Here is a 15,604-nt window from a genome sequence, read left to right as displayed (position 1 = left end):
GTCATAGATTCGTATAACTTTACCACAAATAATATAAACTTCAAACAACGCATTTTCATTTAATGTTTTAGCAAGTGGCAGCTTTTGTTATGACAGCCTAAATCCATGAAAATTTAGAAAGAAATATAGCGTCATCTACTGTAACATAGCGCACTTAGCGCCACCAACCGGTGGATAGCTCTTTGCTAATAATAAACAAATAATTTGCAATAAATAAATAATGCGACTATAAGGAGAGTTATAAACTACCCTATCTTTCAAGTTGGACCAAACTGCACAAAGTGTTAAAAATTTCATTAAAATCGGTTCAGTAGTTTAGGAGTCCATCGAAAACAAACAACGTGACACGTGATTTTTATATATTAAGATACGAAAACGAAATGTAATATAATTGTTATTCTTTCAATAAATTAAAAACTCTTGACGTTAAATTAAAATAAACAAAAAATTATCACTCTAAGCGGTGGATCACTCGGCTCATGGGTCGATGAAGAACGCAGCTAACTGTGCGTCATCGTGTGAACTGCAGGACACATGAAAATCGACATATTGAACGCATATTGCAGTCCATGCTGTTATGTACTTTAATTAATTTTAAGGTGCTGCTTGGACTACATATGGTAGAGGGTTGTAAGACTATGCTAAATTAGTTGCTTATTCTTTTAGTCAATTAAAAGAATTTAAGCACATGGTATATTACTGGATTGTATTTTTCAATCCATAATATTAATAGCATAAAAAGAAATATAGAAAATATATTCTTGAACACCTCATGTTTGAACGAAATTTTATAATAAATAAGAATCTTAGTATTCCCAAAAACAATAAAATTTCAATATTATTTCAAATAATATATACATTTAGAGGAACGTCTAGCATAAAATATTATTTTATTCTAGGATTGCCTTAAATGTAAAAAAGCAAGAAAATAATATTGTTGTTATAATGAAGTAGTACGGGATGAAAAGATTGAATATTTCTTATTAAGAAAATTATTGGTGTTAAGAAATAATTATGTATGTTTCTTTAAAATAGCAAAAAGCTAAAATATAAAATAAATATAAATATTTTTATACAACCTCAACTCATATGGGACTACCCCCTGAATTTAAGCATATTAATGAGGGGAGGAAAAGAAACTAACAAGGATTTTCTTAGTAGCGGCGAGCGAAAAGAAAATAGTTCAGCACTAAGTCACTTTGTCTATATGGCAAATGTGAGATGCAGTGTATGGAATATCTTAATATCTAGTATGAGAAATTAACGATTTAAGTCCTTCTTAAATGAGGCCATTTACCCATAGAGGGTGCCAGGCCCGTATAACGTTAATGATTACTAGAAAGATATTTCCAAAGAGTCGTGTTGCTTGATAGTGCAGCACTAAGTGGGTGGTAAACTCCATCTAAAACTAAATATAACCATGAGACCGATAGTAAACAAGTACCGTGAGGGAAAGTTGAAAAGAACTCTGAATAGAGAGTTAAATAGTACGTGAAACTGCTTAGAGGTTAAGCCCGATGAACCTGAATATCCATTATGAAAAATTCATCATTATAACTGTGATATTTATAATATTATAGTAATAGTGTACATATTTTTCATATAAGGACATTGTAATCTATTAACATAATAAAATATTTATCAAAAGATCATTGGTGTTAAGTTTATTCAAATTAATTTGCTTTTAGCTCATTAACATAGAATAAATACTGATGATTTGATAAAGTGTTGATAGATTTTACATATATAATGCTTAAATTCTTTTGAATTTTACAATAATATTATTATCATTGATTTTAATATTAATTGTATGCATTTGTATGATTAACAATGCGAAAGATTCAAGATACCTTCGGGACCCGTCTTGAAACACGGACCAAGGAGTCTAACATATGTGCAAGTCATTGGGTTATATTAAACCAAATGGCGAAATTAACTTAACTTTTATATAATGGGATTAATTTTTAGTGAAATATTTTACTATTAATTCAATCCCGGGGCGTTCCATATATTTATGTATAATGATAATTTATTATTATTTATACCTCTAACTGGAGCGTACCTTGAGCATATATGCTGTGACCCGAAAGATGGCGAACTATACTTGATCAGGTTGAAGTCAGGGGAAACCCTGATGGAAGACCGAAACAGTTCTGACGTGCAAATCGATTGTCAGAATTGAGTATAGGGGCGAAAGACCAATCGAACCATCTAGTAGCTGGTTCCCTCCGAAGTTTCCCTCAGGATAGCTGGTGCATTTAAATATTTTGTAAAATAATCTTATCTGGTAAAGCGAATGATTAGAGGCCTTAGGGTCGAAACGACCTTAACCTATTCTCAAACTTTAAATGGGTAAGAACCTCACCTTTCTTGATATGAAGGTTGAGGTTATGATATAATGTGCCCAGTGAGCCACTTTTGGTAAGCAGAACTGACGCTGTGGGAGGAACCAAACGTAATGTTACGGTGCCCAAATTAACAACTCATGCAGATACCATGAAAGGCGTTGGTTGCTTAAAACTGCAGGACGGTGGACATGGAAGTCGTAATCCGCTAAGGAGTGTGTAACAACTCACCTGCCGAAGCAACTAGCCCTTAAAATGGATGGCGCTTAAGTTGTATACCTATACATTACCGCTAAAGTACATGATTTATAATACAATTTCGGTTGGATTATAAATTTTGAAACTTTAGTGCGTAGGAGGGAACAATGGTGTGCCTGGCGTAAGCCTGCATGGAGCCGCCATTGGTACAGATCTTGGTGGTAGTAGCAAATAATCGAATGAGACCTTGGAGGACTGAAGTGGAGAAGAGTTTCGTGTGAACAGTGGTTGATCACGAGTTAGTCGGTCCTAAGTTCAAGGCGAAAGTCGAAAATTTTCAAGTTTTAATGAATTGTTGAGAATGTTATGTTTTCTTCATAGTAATTAAACACTTGAATAATTTTGAACGAAAGGGAATACGGTTCCAATTCCGTAACCTGTTGAGTATCCGTTTGTTATTAAAAATGGGCCTTGTGCTCATCCTGGCAACAGGAACGACCATAAAGAAGCCGTCGAGAGGTATCGGAAGAGTTTTCTTTTCTATTTTATAGTCGTACTACTATGGAAGTCTTTCGAAGAGAGATATGGTAGATGGACTAGAAGAGCATGACATTTACTGTTGTGTCGATATTTTCTCCTCGGAAAATTTATGGTGGGGTTACGCACACTTCTCAACAGGCCGTACCAATATCCGCAGCTGGTCTCCAAGGTGAAGAGTCTCTAGTCGATAGAATAATGTAGGTAAGGGAAGTCGGCAAATTAGATCCGTAACTTCGGAATAAGGATTGGCTCTGAAGATTGAGATAGTCGGGCTTGATTGGGAAGCAATACCATGGTTTATGTACTCGTTCTGGGTAAATAGAGAATTTCGGTTCTTGTTCCCCGGACAGTAGTTACGTAGCCAATTGTGGAGCTTTATTGCTAAAATTTTATAAGAATTATATCGCAAGATATATATTCTTATTTAATTATAACGATTATCAATTAACAATCAATTCAGAACTGGCACGGACTTGGGGAATCCGGCTGTCTAATTAAAACAAAGCATTGTGATGGCCCTAAGACAAGACATGACAAGATAAGACAAGATACGACAAGACAAGACAAGACAGGACAATTGTATTTGATTTGTTTTTAAATTAATTAAGAAGATAAGACAAGACAAGACAAGACAAGTCAAGACAAGACATGACAAGACAAAACAAGACAAGACAAGACAAGACAAGACAAGACAAGACAAGACAAGACATGACAAGACAAGACATGACAAGACAAGACAAGACCAGACAAGACAAGACAAGACAAGACAAGACAAGACAAGACAAGAAAAGACAAGACAAGACAAGACAAGACAAGACAAGACAAGACAAGACAAGACAAGACAAGACAAGACAAGACAAGACAAGACAAGACAAGACAAGACAAGACAAGACAAGACAAGACAAGACAAGACAAGACAAGACAAGACAAGACAAGACAAGACAAGACAAGACAAGACAAGACAAGACAAGACAAGACAAGACAAGACAAGACAAGACAAGACAAGACAAGACAAGACAAGAAAAGACAAGACAAGACAAGTCAAGACAAGTCAAGAAGAGACAAGACATGACAAGACAAGACAAGACATGGCAAGACAAGACAAGACCAGACAAGACAAGACAAGACAAGACTAGACAAGATACGACAAGACAAAACATGACAAGACAAGACAAGACAAGACATGACAAGACAAGATAAGACAAGACAAGACAAGACAAGACAAGACAAGACAAGACAAGACCAAACAAGACAAGACAAGACAAGACAAGACAAGACAAGATACGACAAGACAAGACATGACAAGACAAGACAAGACAAGACAAGACAAGACAAGACAAGTCAAGACAAGACATGACAAGACAAAACAAGACAAGACAAGACAAGACAAGACAAGACAAGACAAGACAAGACCAGACAAGACAAGACAAGTCAAGAAGAGACAAGACATGACAAGACAAGACGAGACAAGACAAGACAAGACAAGACATGACAAGACAAGACAAGACCAGACAAGACAAGACAAGACAAGACTAGACAAGATACGACAAGACAAGACATGACAAGACAAGACAAGACAAGACCAGACAAGACAAGACAAGACAAGATACGACAAGACAAGACATGACAAGACAAAACAAGACAAGACAAGACAAGACAAGACAAGACAAGACAAGACAAGACAAGACAAGACAAGACAGAAATATAGAAAATATATTCTTGAACACCTCATGTTTGAACGAAATTTTATAATAAATAAGAATCTTAGTATTCCCAAAAACAATAAAATTTCAATATTATTTCAAATAATATATACATTTAGAGGAACGTCTAGCATAAAATATTATTTTATTCTAGGATTGCCTTAAATGTAAAAAAGCAAGAAAATAATATTGTTGTTATAATGAAGTAGTACGGGATGAAAAGATTGAATATTTCTTATTAAGAAAATTATTGGTGTTAAGAAATAATTATGTATGTTTCTTTAAAATAGCAAAAAGCTAAAATATAAAATAAATATAAATATTTTTATACAACCTCAACTCATATGGGACTACCCCCTGAATTTAAGCATATTAATGAGGGGAGGAAAAGAAACTAACAAGGATTTTCTTAGTAGCGGCGAGCGAAAAGAAAATAGTTCAGCACTAAGTCACTTTGTCTATATGGCAAATGTGAGATGCAGTGTATGGAATATCTTAATATCTAGTATGAGAAATTAACGATTTAAGTCCTTCTTAAATGAGGCCATTTACCCATAGAGGGTGCCAGGCCCGTATAACGTTAATGATTACTAGAAAGATATTTCCAAAGAGTCGTGTTGCTTGATAGTGCAGCACTAAGTGGGTGGTAAACTCCATCTAAAACTAAATATAACCATGAGACCGATAGTAAACAAGTACCGTGAGGGAAAGTTGAAAAGAACTCTGAATAGAGAGTTAAATAGTACGTGAAACTGCTTAGAGGTTAAGCCCGATGAACCTGAATATCCATTATGAAAAATTCATCATTATAACTGTGATATTTATAATATTATAGTAATAGTGTACATATTTTTCATATAAGGACATTGTAATCTATTAACATAATAAAATATTTATCAAAAGATCATTGGTGTTAAGTTTATTCAAATTAATTTGCTTTTAGCTCATTAACATAGAATAAATACTGATGATTTGATAAAGTGTTGATAGATTTTACATATATAATGCTTAAATTCTTTTGAATTTTACAATAATATTATTATCATTGATTTTAATATTAATTGTATGCATTTGTATGATTAACAATGCGAAAGATTCAAGATACCTTCGGGACCCGTCTTGAAACACGGACCAAGGAGTCTAACATATGTGCAAGTCATTGGGTTATATTAAACCAAATGGCGAAATTAACTTAACTTTTATATAATGGGATTAATTTTTAGTGAAATATTTTACTATTAATTCAATCCCGGGGCGTTCCATATATTTATGTATAATGATAATTTATTATTATTTATACCTCTAACTGGAGCGTACCTTGAGCATATATGCTGTGACCCGAAAGATGGCGAACTATACTTGATCAGGTTGAAGTCAGGGGAAACCCTGATGGAAGACCGAAACAGTTCTGACGTGCAAATCGATTGTCAGAATTGAGTATAGGGGCGAAAGACCAATCGAACCATCTAGTAGCTGGTTCCCTCCGAAGTTTCCCTCAGGATAGCTGGTGCATTTAAATATTTTGTAAAATAATCTTATCTGGTAAAGCGAATGATTAGAGGCCTTAGGGTCGAAACGACCTTAACCTATTCTCAAACTTTAAATGGGTAAGAACCTCACCTTTCTTGATATGAAGGTTGAGGTTATGATATAATGTGCCCAGTGAGCCACTTTTGGTAAGCAGAACTGACGCTGTGGGAGGAACCAAACGTAATGTTACGGTGCCCAAATTAACAACTCATGCAGATACCATGAAAGGCGTTGGTTGCTTAAAACAGCAGGACGGTGGACATGGAAGTCGTAATCCGCTAAGGAGTGTGTAACAACTCACCTGCCGAAGCAACTAGCCCTTAAAATGGATGGCGCTTAAGTTGTATACCTATACATTACCGCTAAAGTACATGATTTATAATACAATTTCGGTTGGATTATAAATTTTGAAACTTTAGTGCGTAGGAGGGAACAATGGTGTGCCTGGCGTAAGCCTGCATGGAGCCGCCATTGGTACAGATCTTGGTGGTAGTAGCAAATAATCGAATGAGACCTTGGAGGACTGAAGTGGAGAAGAGTTTCGTGTGAACAGTGGTTGATCACGAGTTAGTCGGTCCTAAGTTCAAGGCGAAAGTCGAAAATTTTCAAGTTTTAATGAATTGTTGAGAATGTTATGTTTTCTTCATAGTAATTAAACACTTGAATAATTTTGAACGAAAGGGAATACGGTTCCAATTCCGTAACCTGTTGAGTATCCGTTTGTTATTAAAAATGGGCCTTGTGCTCATCCTGGCAACAGGAACGACCATAAAGAAGCCGTCGAGAGGTATCGGAAGAGTTTTCTTTTCTATTTTATAGTCGTACTACTATGGAAGTCTTTCGAAGAGAGATATGGTAGATGGACTAGAAGAGCATGACATTTACTGTTGTGTCGATATTTTCTCCTCGGAAAATTTATGGTGGGGTTACGCACACTTCTCAACAGGCCGTACCAATATCCGCAGCTGGTCTCCAAGGTGAAGAGTCTCTAGTCGATAGAATAATGTAGGTAAGGGAAGTCGGCAAATTAGATCCGTAACTTCGGAATAAGGATTGGCTCTGAAGATTGAGATAGTCGGGCTTGATTGGGAAGCAATACCATGGTTTATGTACTCGTTCTGGGTAAATAGAGAATTTCGGTTCTTGTTCCCCGGACAGTAGTTACGTAGCCAATTGTGGAGCTTTATTGCTAAAATTTTATAAGAATTATATCGCAAGATATATATTCTTATTTAATTATAACGATTATCAATTAACAATCAATTCAGAACTGGCACGGACTTGGGGAATCCGGCTGTCTAATTAAAACAAAGCATTGTGATGGCCCTAAGACAAGACATGACAAGATAAGACAAGATACGACAAGACAAGACAAGACAGGACAATTGTATTTGATTTGTTTTTAAATTAATTAAGAAGATAAGACAAGACAAGACAAGACAAGTCAAGACAAGACATGACAAGACAAAACAAGACAAGACAAGACAAGACAAGACAAGACAAGACAAGACAAGACATGACAAGACAAGACATGACAAGACAAGACAAGACCAGACAAGACAAGACAAGACAAGACAAGACAAGACAAGACAAGAAAAGACAAGACAAGACAAGACAAGACAAGACAAGACAAGACAAGACAAGACAAGACAAGACAAGACAAGACAAGACAAGACAAGACAAGACAAGACAAGACAAGACAAGACAAGACAAGACAAGACAAGACAAGACAAGACAAGACAAGACAAGACAAGACAAGACAAGACAAGACAAGACAAGACAAGACAAGACAAGACAAGACAAGACAAGACAAGACAAGACAAGACAAGACAAGACAAGACAAGACAAGAAAAGACAAGACAAGACAAGTCAAGACAAGTCAAGAAGAGACAAGACATGACAAGACAAGACAAGACATGGCAAGACAAGACAAGACCAGACAAGACAAGACAAGACAAGACTAGACAAGATACGACAAGACAAAACATGACAAGACAAGACAAGACAAGACATGACAAGACAAGATAAGACAAGACAAGACAAGACAAGACAAGACAAGACAAGACAAGACCAAACAAGACAAGACAAGACAAGACAAGACAAGACAAGATACGACAAGACAAGACATGACAAGACAAGACAAGACAAGACAAGACAAGACAAGACAAGTCAAGACAAGACATGACAAGACAAAACAAGACAAGACAAGACAAGACAAGACAAGACAAGACAAGACAAGACCAGACAAGACAAGACAAGTCAAGAAGAGACAAGACATGACAAGACAAGACGAGACAAGACAAGACAAGACAAGACATGACAAGACAAGACAAGACCAGACAAGACAAGACAAGACAAGACTAGACAAGATACGACAAGACAAGACATGACAAGACAAGACAAGACAAGACCAGACAAGACAAGACAAGACAAGATACGACAAGACAAGACATGACAAGACAAAACAAGACAAGACAAGACAAGACAAGACAAGACAAGACAAGACAAGACAAGACAAGACAAGACAAGACAAGACAAGACAAGACAAGACAAGACAAGACAAGACAAGACAAGACATGACAAGACAAGACAAGACCAGACAAGACATGACAAGACAAAACAAGACAAGACAAGACAAGACAAGACAAGACAAGACAAGACAAGACAAGACAAGACAAGACAAGACAAGACAAGACAAGACAAGACAAGACAAGACAAGACAAGACAAGACAAGACAAGACAAGACAAGACAAGACAAGACAAGACAAGACAAGTCAAGACAAGTCAAGAAGAGACAAGACATGACAAGACAAGACAAGACCAGACAAGACAAGACAAGACAAGACTAGACAAGACAAGACAAGTCAAGAGAAGACAAGACATGACAAGACAAGACGAGACAAGACAAGACAAGACAAGACATGACAAGACAAGACAAGACCAGACAAGACAAGACAAGACAAGACTAGACAAGATACGACAAGACAAGACATGACAAGACAAAACAAGACAAGACAAGACAAGACAAGACAAGACAAGACAAGACAAGACAAGACAAGACAAGACAAGACAAGACATGACAAGACAAGACAAGACCAGACAAGAAAAGACAAGACAAGACTAGACAAGATACGACAAGACAAGACAAGACAAGACAAGACATGACAAGACAAAACAAGACAAGACATGACAAGACAAGACAAGACCAGACAAGACAAGACAAGACAAGACTAGAGAAGATACGACAAGACAAGACATGACAAGACAAAACAAGACAAGACAAGACAAGACAAGACAAGACAAGACAAGACAAGACAAGACAAGACAAGACAAGACAAGACAAGACAAGACAAGACAAGACAAGACAAGACAAGACAAGACAAGACAAGACAAGTCAAGACAAGTCAAGAAGAGACAAGACATGACAAGACAAGACGAGACAAGACAAGACAAGACAAGACATGACAAGACAAGACAAGACCAGACAAGATACGACAAGACAAGACATGACAAGACAAGACAAGACAAGACATGACAAGACAAGATAAGACAAGACAAGACAAGACAAGACAAGACAAGACATGACAAGACAAGATAAGACAAGACAAGACAAGACAAGACAAGACAAGACAAGACAAGACAAGACAAGACAAGACAAGACATGACAAGACAAGACAAGACCAGACAAGACAAGACAAGACAAGATACGACAAGACAAGACATGACAAGTCAAGACAAGACAAGACATGACAAGACAAGACAAGATACGACAAGACAAGACATGACAAGACATGACATGACAGGACAAGACATGACAAGACAAGACCAGACAAGACAAGACAAGACAAGACAAGACAAGACAAGACAAGACAAGACAAGACAAGACAAGACAAGACAAGACAAGACAAGACAAGACAAGACAAGACAAGATAAGACAATACAAGACCAGACAAGACAAGACAAGACATGGCAAGACAAGACAAGACAAGACAAGACAAGACAAGACAAGACAAGACAAGACAAGACAAGACAAGAAAAGGCAAGACATGACAAGACAAGACAAGACCAGACAAGACAAGACAAGATACGACAAGACAAGACAAGACATGACAAGACAAGACAAGACAAGACAAGATAAGACAAGACAAGACAAGACAAGACAAGACAAGACAAGTCGAGACAAGACATGACAAGACAAGACAAGACAAGACAAGACAAGACAAGACAAGACAAAACAAGACATGACAAGACAAGACAAGACCAGACAAGACAAGACATGACAAGACAAGACAAGACAAGACAAGACAAGACAAGACAAGACAAGACAAGACAAGACAAGACGAGACAAGACAAGACAAGTCAAGACAAGACAAGACATGACAAGACAAAACAAGACAAGACAAGACAAGACAAGACAAGACAAGACAAGACATGACAAGACAAGACCAGACAAGACAAGACAAGATACGACAAGACAAGACATGACAAGACAAGACAAGACAAGGCAAGACAAGACAAGACAAGACAAGACAAGATAAGACAAGACAAGACAAGACAAGACAAGATAAGACAAGACAAGACAAGACAAGACATGACAAGACAAGACCAGACAAGACAAGACAAGACAACACAAGACAAGATACGACAAGACAAGACATGACAAGCCAAGACAAGACAAGACAAGACAAGACAAGACACGACAAGACAAGACAAGACAAGGCCAGAGAAGAAAAGACAAGACAAGATACGACAAGACAAGACATGACAAGACAAGGTCAGAGAAGAAAAGAGAAGACAAGATACGACAAGACAAGACAAGACAAGACAAGACATGACAAGACAAGACAAGACAAGACAAGACAAGACAAGACAAGATAAGACAAGACAAGACAAGACAATTGTGTTTGATTTGTTTTTAAATTAATTAAGACGATAAGACAAGACAAGACAAAACAAGACAAGACATTTTTGTTTTATTTGTTTCCAAACTAATTAAGAAGAGAAGACAAGACAAGACAAGACAAGACAAGACAAGACAAGACTTGACAAGACAAAACAAGACAAGACAAGACAAGACAAGACAAGACAATTGTGTTTGATTTGTTTTTAAATTAATTAAGCAGATAAGACAAGACAAGACAAGGCCAGACAAGACAAGACAAGACATGACAAGACAAGACAAGACCAGACAAGACAAGACAAGGCAAGACAAGACATGACAATACAAGACAAGACATGACAAGACAAAACAAGACAAGACAAGACAAGACAAGACAAGACATGACAAGACAAGACAAGACCAGACAAGACAAGACAAGATACGACAAGACAAGACATGACAAGACAAGACAAGACAAGACAAGACAAGACAAGACAAGACAAGACAAGACAAAATAAGACAAGACAAGACAAGACAAGACAAGACAAGACAAGACAAGACAAGACAAGACAAGACAAGACAAGACAAGACAAGACAAGACAAGACAAGACAAGACAAGACATGACAAGACAAGACAAGACCAGACAAGACAAGACAAGACAAGATACGACAAGACAAGACAAGACAAGACAAGACAAGACACGACAAGACAAGACAAGACAAGGCCAGAGAAGAAAAGACAAGACAAGATATGACAAGACAAGACAAGACAAGACAAGACAAGACAAGACAAGACATGACAAGACAAGACAAGACCAGACAAGAAAAGACAAGACAAGACTAGACAAGATACGACAAGACAAGACAAGACAAGACAAGACATGACAAGACAAAACAAGACAAGACATGACAAGACAAGACAAGACCAGACAAGACAAGACAAGACAAGACTAGAGAAGATACGACAAGACAAGACATGACAAGACAAAACAAGACAAGACAAGACAAGACAAGACAAGACAAGACAAGACAAGACAAGACAAGACAAGACAAGACAAGACAAGACAAGACAAGACAAGACAAGACAAGACAAGACAAGTCAAGACTAGTCAAGAAGAGACAAGACATGACAAGACAAGACGAGACAAGACAAGACAAGACAAGACATGACAAGACAAGACAAGACCAGACAAGATACGACAAGACAAGACATGACAAGACAAGACAAGACAAGACATGACAAGACAAGATAAGACAAGACAAGACAAGACAAGACAAGACAAGACATGACAAGACAAGATAAGACAAGACAAGACAAGACACGACAAGACAAGACAAGACAAGACAAGACAAGACATGACAAGACAAGACAAGACCAGACAAGACAAGACAAGACAAGATACGACAAGACAAGACATGACAAGTCAAGACAAGACAAGACATGACAAGACAAGACAAGATACGACAAGACAAGACATGACAAGACATGACATGACAGGACAAGACATGACAAGACAAGACCAGACAAGACAAGACAAGACAAGACAAGACAAGACAAGATACGACAAGACAAGACATGACAAGACAAGACAAGACAAGACAAGACAAGACAAGACAAGACAAGACAAGACAAGACAAGACAAGACAAGACAAGACAAGACAAGATAAGACAATACAAGACCAGACAAGACAAGACAGGACATGGCAAGACAAGACAAGACAAGACAAGACAAGACAAGACAAGACAAGACAAGACAAGACAAGAAAAGGCAAGACATGACAAGACAAGACAAGACCAGACAAGACAAGACATGACAAGACAAGACAAGACAAGACAAGATAAGACAAGACAAGACAAGACAAGACAAGACAAGACAAGTCGAGACAAGACATGACAAGACAAGACAAGACAAGACAAGACAAGACAAGACAAGACAAGACAAAACAAGACATGACAAGACAAGACAAGACCAGACAAGACAAGACATGACAAGACAAGACAAGACAAGACAAGACAAGACGAGACAAGACAAGACAAGTCAAGACAAGACATGACAAGACAAAACAAGACAAGACAAGACAAGACAAGACAAGACAAGACATGACAAGACAAGACAAGACCAGACAAGACAAGACAAGATACGACAAGACAAGACATGACAAGACAAGACAAGACAAGACAAGACAAGACAAGACAAGACAAGACAAGATAAGACAAGACAAGACAAGACAAGACAAAACAAGACAAGACAAGACAAGACAAGACAAGACATGACAAGACAAGACAAGACCAGACAAGACAAGACAAGACAACACAAGACAAGATACGACAAGACAAGACATGACAAGCCAAGACAAGACAAGACAAGACAAGACAAGACACGACAAGACAAGACAAGACAAGGCCAGAGAAGAAAAGACAAGACAAGATACGACAAGACAAGACATGACAAGACAAGGTCAGAGAAGAAAAGAGAAGACAAGATACGACAAGACAAGACAAGACAAGACAAGACATGACAAGACAAGACAAGACAAGACAAGACAAGACAAGATAAGACAAGACAAGACAAGACAATTGTGTTTGATTTGTTTTTAAATTAATTAAGACGATAAGACAAGACAAGACAAAACAAGACAAGACATTTTTGTTTTATTTGTTTCCAAACTAATTAAGAAGAGAAGACAAGACAAGACAAGACAAGACAAGACAAGACAAGACAAGACAAGACAAGACTTGACAAGACAAAACAAGACAAGACAAGACAAGACAAGACAAGACAATTGTGTTTGATTTGTTTTTAAATTAATTAAGCAGATAAGACAAGACAAGACAAGGCCAGACAAGACAAGACAAGACATGACAAGACAAGACAAGACCAGACAAGACAAGACAAGACAAGACAAGACATGACAATACAAGACAAGACATGACAAGACAAAACAAGACAAGACAAGACAAGACAAGACAAGACATGACAAGACAAGACAAGACCAGACAAGACAAGACAAGATACGACAAGACAAGACATGACAAGACAAGACAAGACAAGACAAGACAAGACAAGACAAGACAAGACAAGACAAGACAAAATAAGACAAGACAAGACAAGACAAGACAAGACAAGACAAGACAAGACAAGACAAGACAAGACAAGACAAGACAAGACAAGACAAGACAAGACAAGACAAGACATGACAAGACAAGACAAGACCAGACAAGACAAGACAAGACAAGACAAGATACGACAAGACAAGACAAGACAAGACAAGACAAGACACGACAAGACAAGACAAGACAAGGCCAGAGAAGAAAAGACAAGACAAGATATGACAAGACAAGACATGACAAGACAAGGCCAGAGAAGAAAAGACAAGACAAGATACGACAAGACATGACGTGACAAGACAAGACAAGACAAGACAAGACAAGACAAGACAAGACATGACAAGACATGACAAGACAAGACAAGACAAGATAAGACAAGACAAGACAAGAGAATTGTGTTTGATTTGTTTTTAAATTAATTAAGACGATAAGACAAGACAAGACAAAACAAGACAAGACATTTTTTTTTATTTGTTTCCAAACTAATTAAGAAGAGAAGACAAGACAAGACAAGACAAGACAAGACTTGACAAAACAAAACAAGACAAGACATGACAAAACAAGACCAGACAAGACAAGACGAGACAAGACAATTGTGTTTGATTAGTTTTTAAATTAATTAAGACGATAAGACAAGACAAGTCCAGACAGGAAAAGACAAGACAAGACAAGACAATTGTGTTTGATTTAAGATGATAAGACAAAACAAGACATGACATGACAAGAGACGACAAGAGAAGACAAGACAAGACAAGACAAGACAAGACAAGACAAGACAAGACAAGACAAGATAAGACAAGACAAGATAAGACAAGACAAGACAGCACAAGAGAAGACAAGACATGACAAGACGAGACAAGACAAGACAAGACAAGACAACACAAGAGAAGACAAGACAATTGTGTTTGATTTGTTTTTAAATTAATTAAGATGATAAGACAAAACAAAACAAGACAAGACAATTGTGTTTGATTTGTTTTTAAATTAATTAAGACGATAAGACAAGACAAGACAAAACAAGACAAGACATTTTTTTTTATTTGTTTCCAAACTAATTAAGAAGAGAAGACAAGACAAGACAAGACAAGACAAGACAAGACAAGACAAGACAAGACTTGACAAGACAAAACAAGACAAGACATGACATGACAAAACAAAACAAGACAAGACATTTTTTTTTATTTGTTTCCAAACTAATTAAGAAGAGAAGACAAGACAAGACAAGACAAGACAAGACAAGACAAGACAAGACAAGACTTGACAAGACAAAACAAGACAAGACATGACAAAACAAGACCAG

General features: G+C 37.0%; 1 pseudogene; it reads left to right on the top strand.

Moving 5' to 3' along the window:
- Window positions 1–452: 452 nt before the first annotated feature.
- On the top strand, window positions 453–631 carry LOC128923239 (5.8S ribosomal RNA; annotated as a pseudogene).
- The last annotated feature ends 14,973 nt before the right edge of the window (window positions 632–15,604 follow it).

Source organism: Zeugodacus cucurbitae, chromosome X (genome assembly GCF_028554725.1).
Source record: "Zeugodacus cucurbitae isolate PBARC_wt_2022May chromosome X, idZeuCucr1.2, whole genome shotgun sequence".
Classification (NCBI taxonomy): Eukaryota; Metazoa; Arthropoda; class Insecta; order Diptera; family Tephritidae; genus Zeugodacus; species Zeugodacus cucurbitae.
Note: the sequence above shows the minus strand (reverse complement) of the source record. Positions and strands in the feature narration are given on the sequence as shown.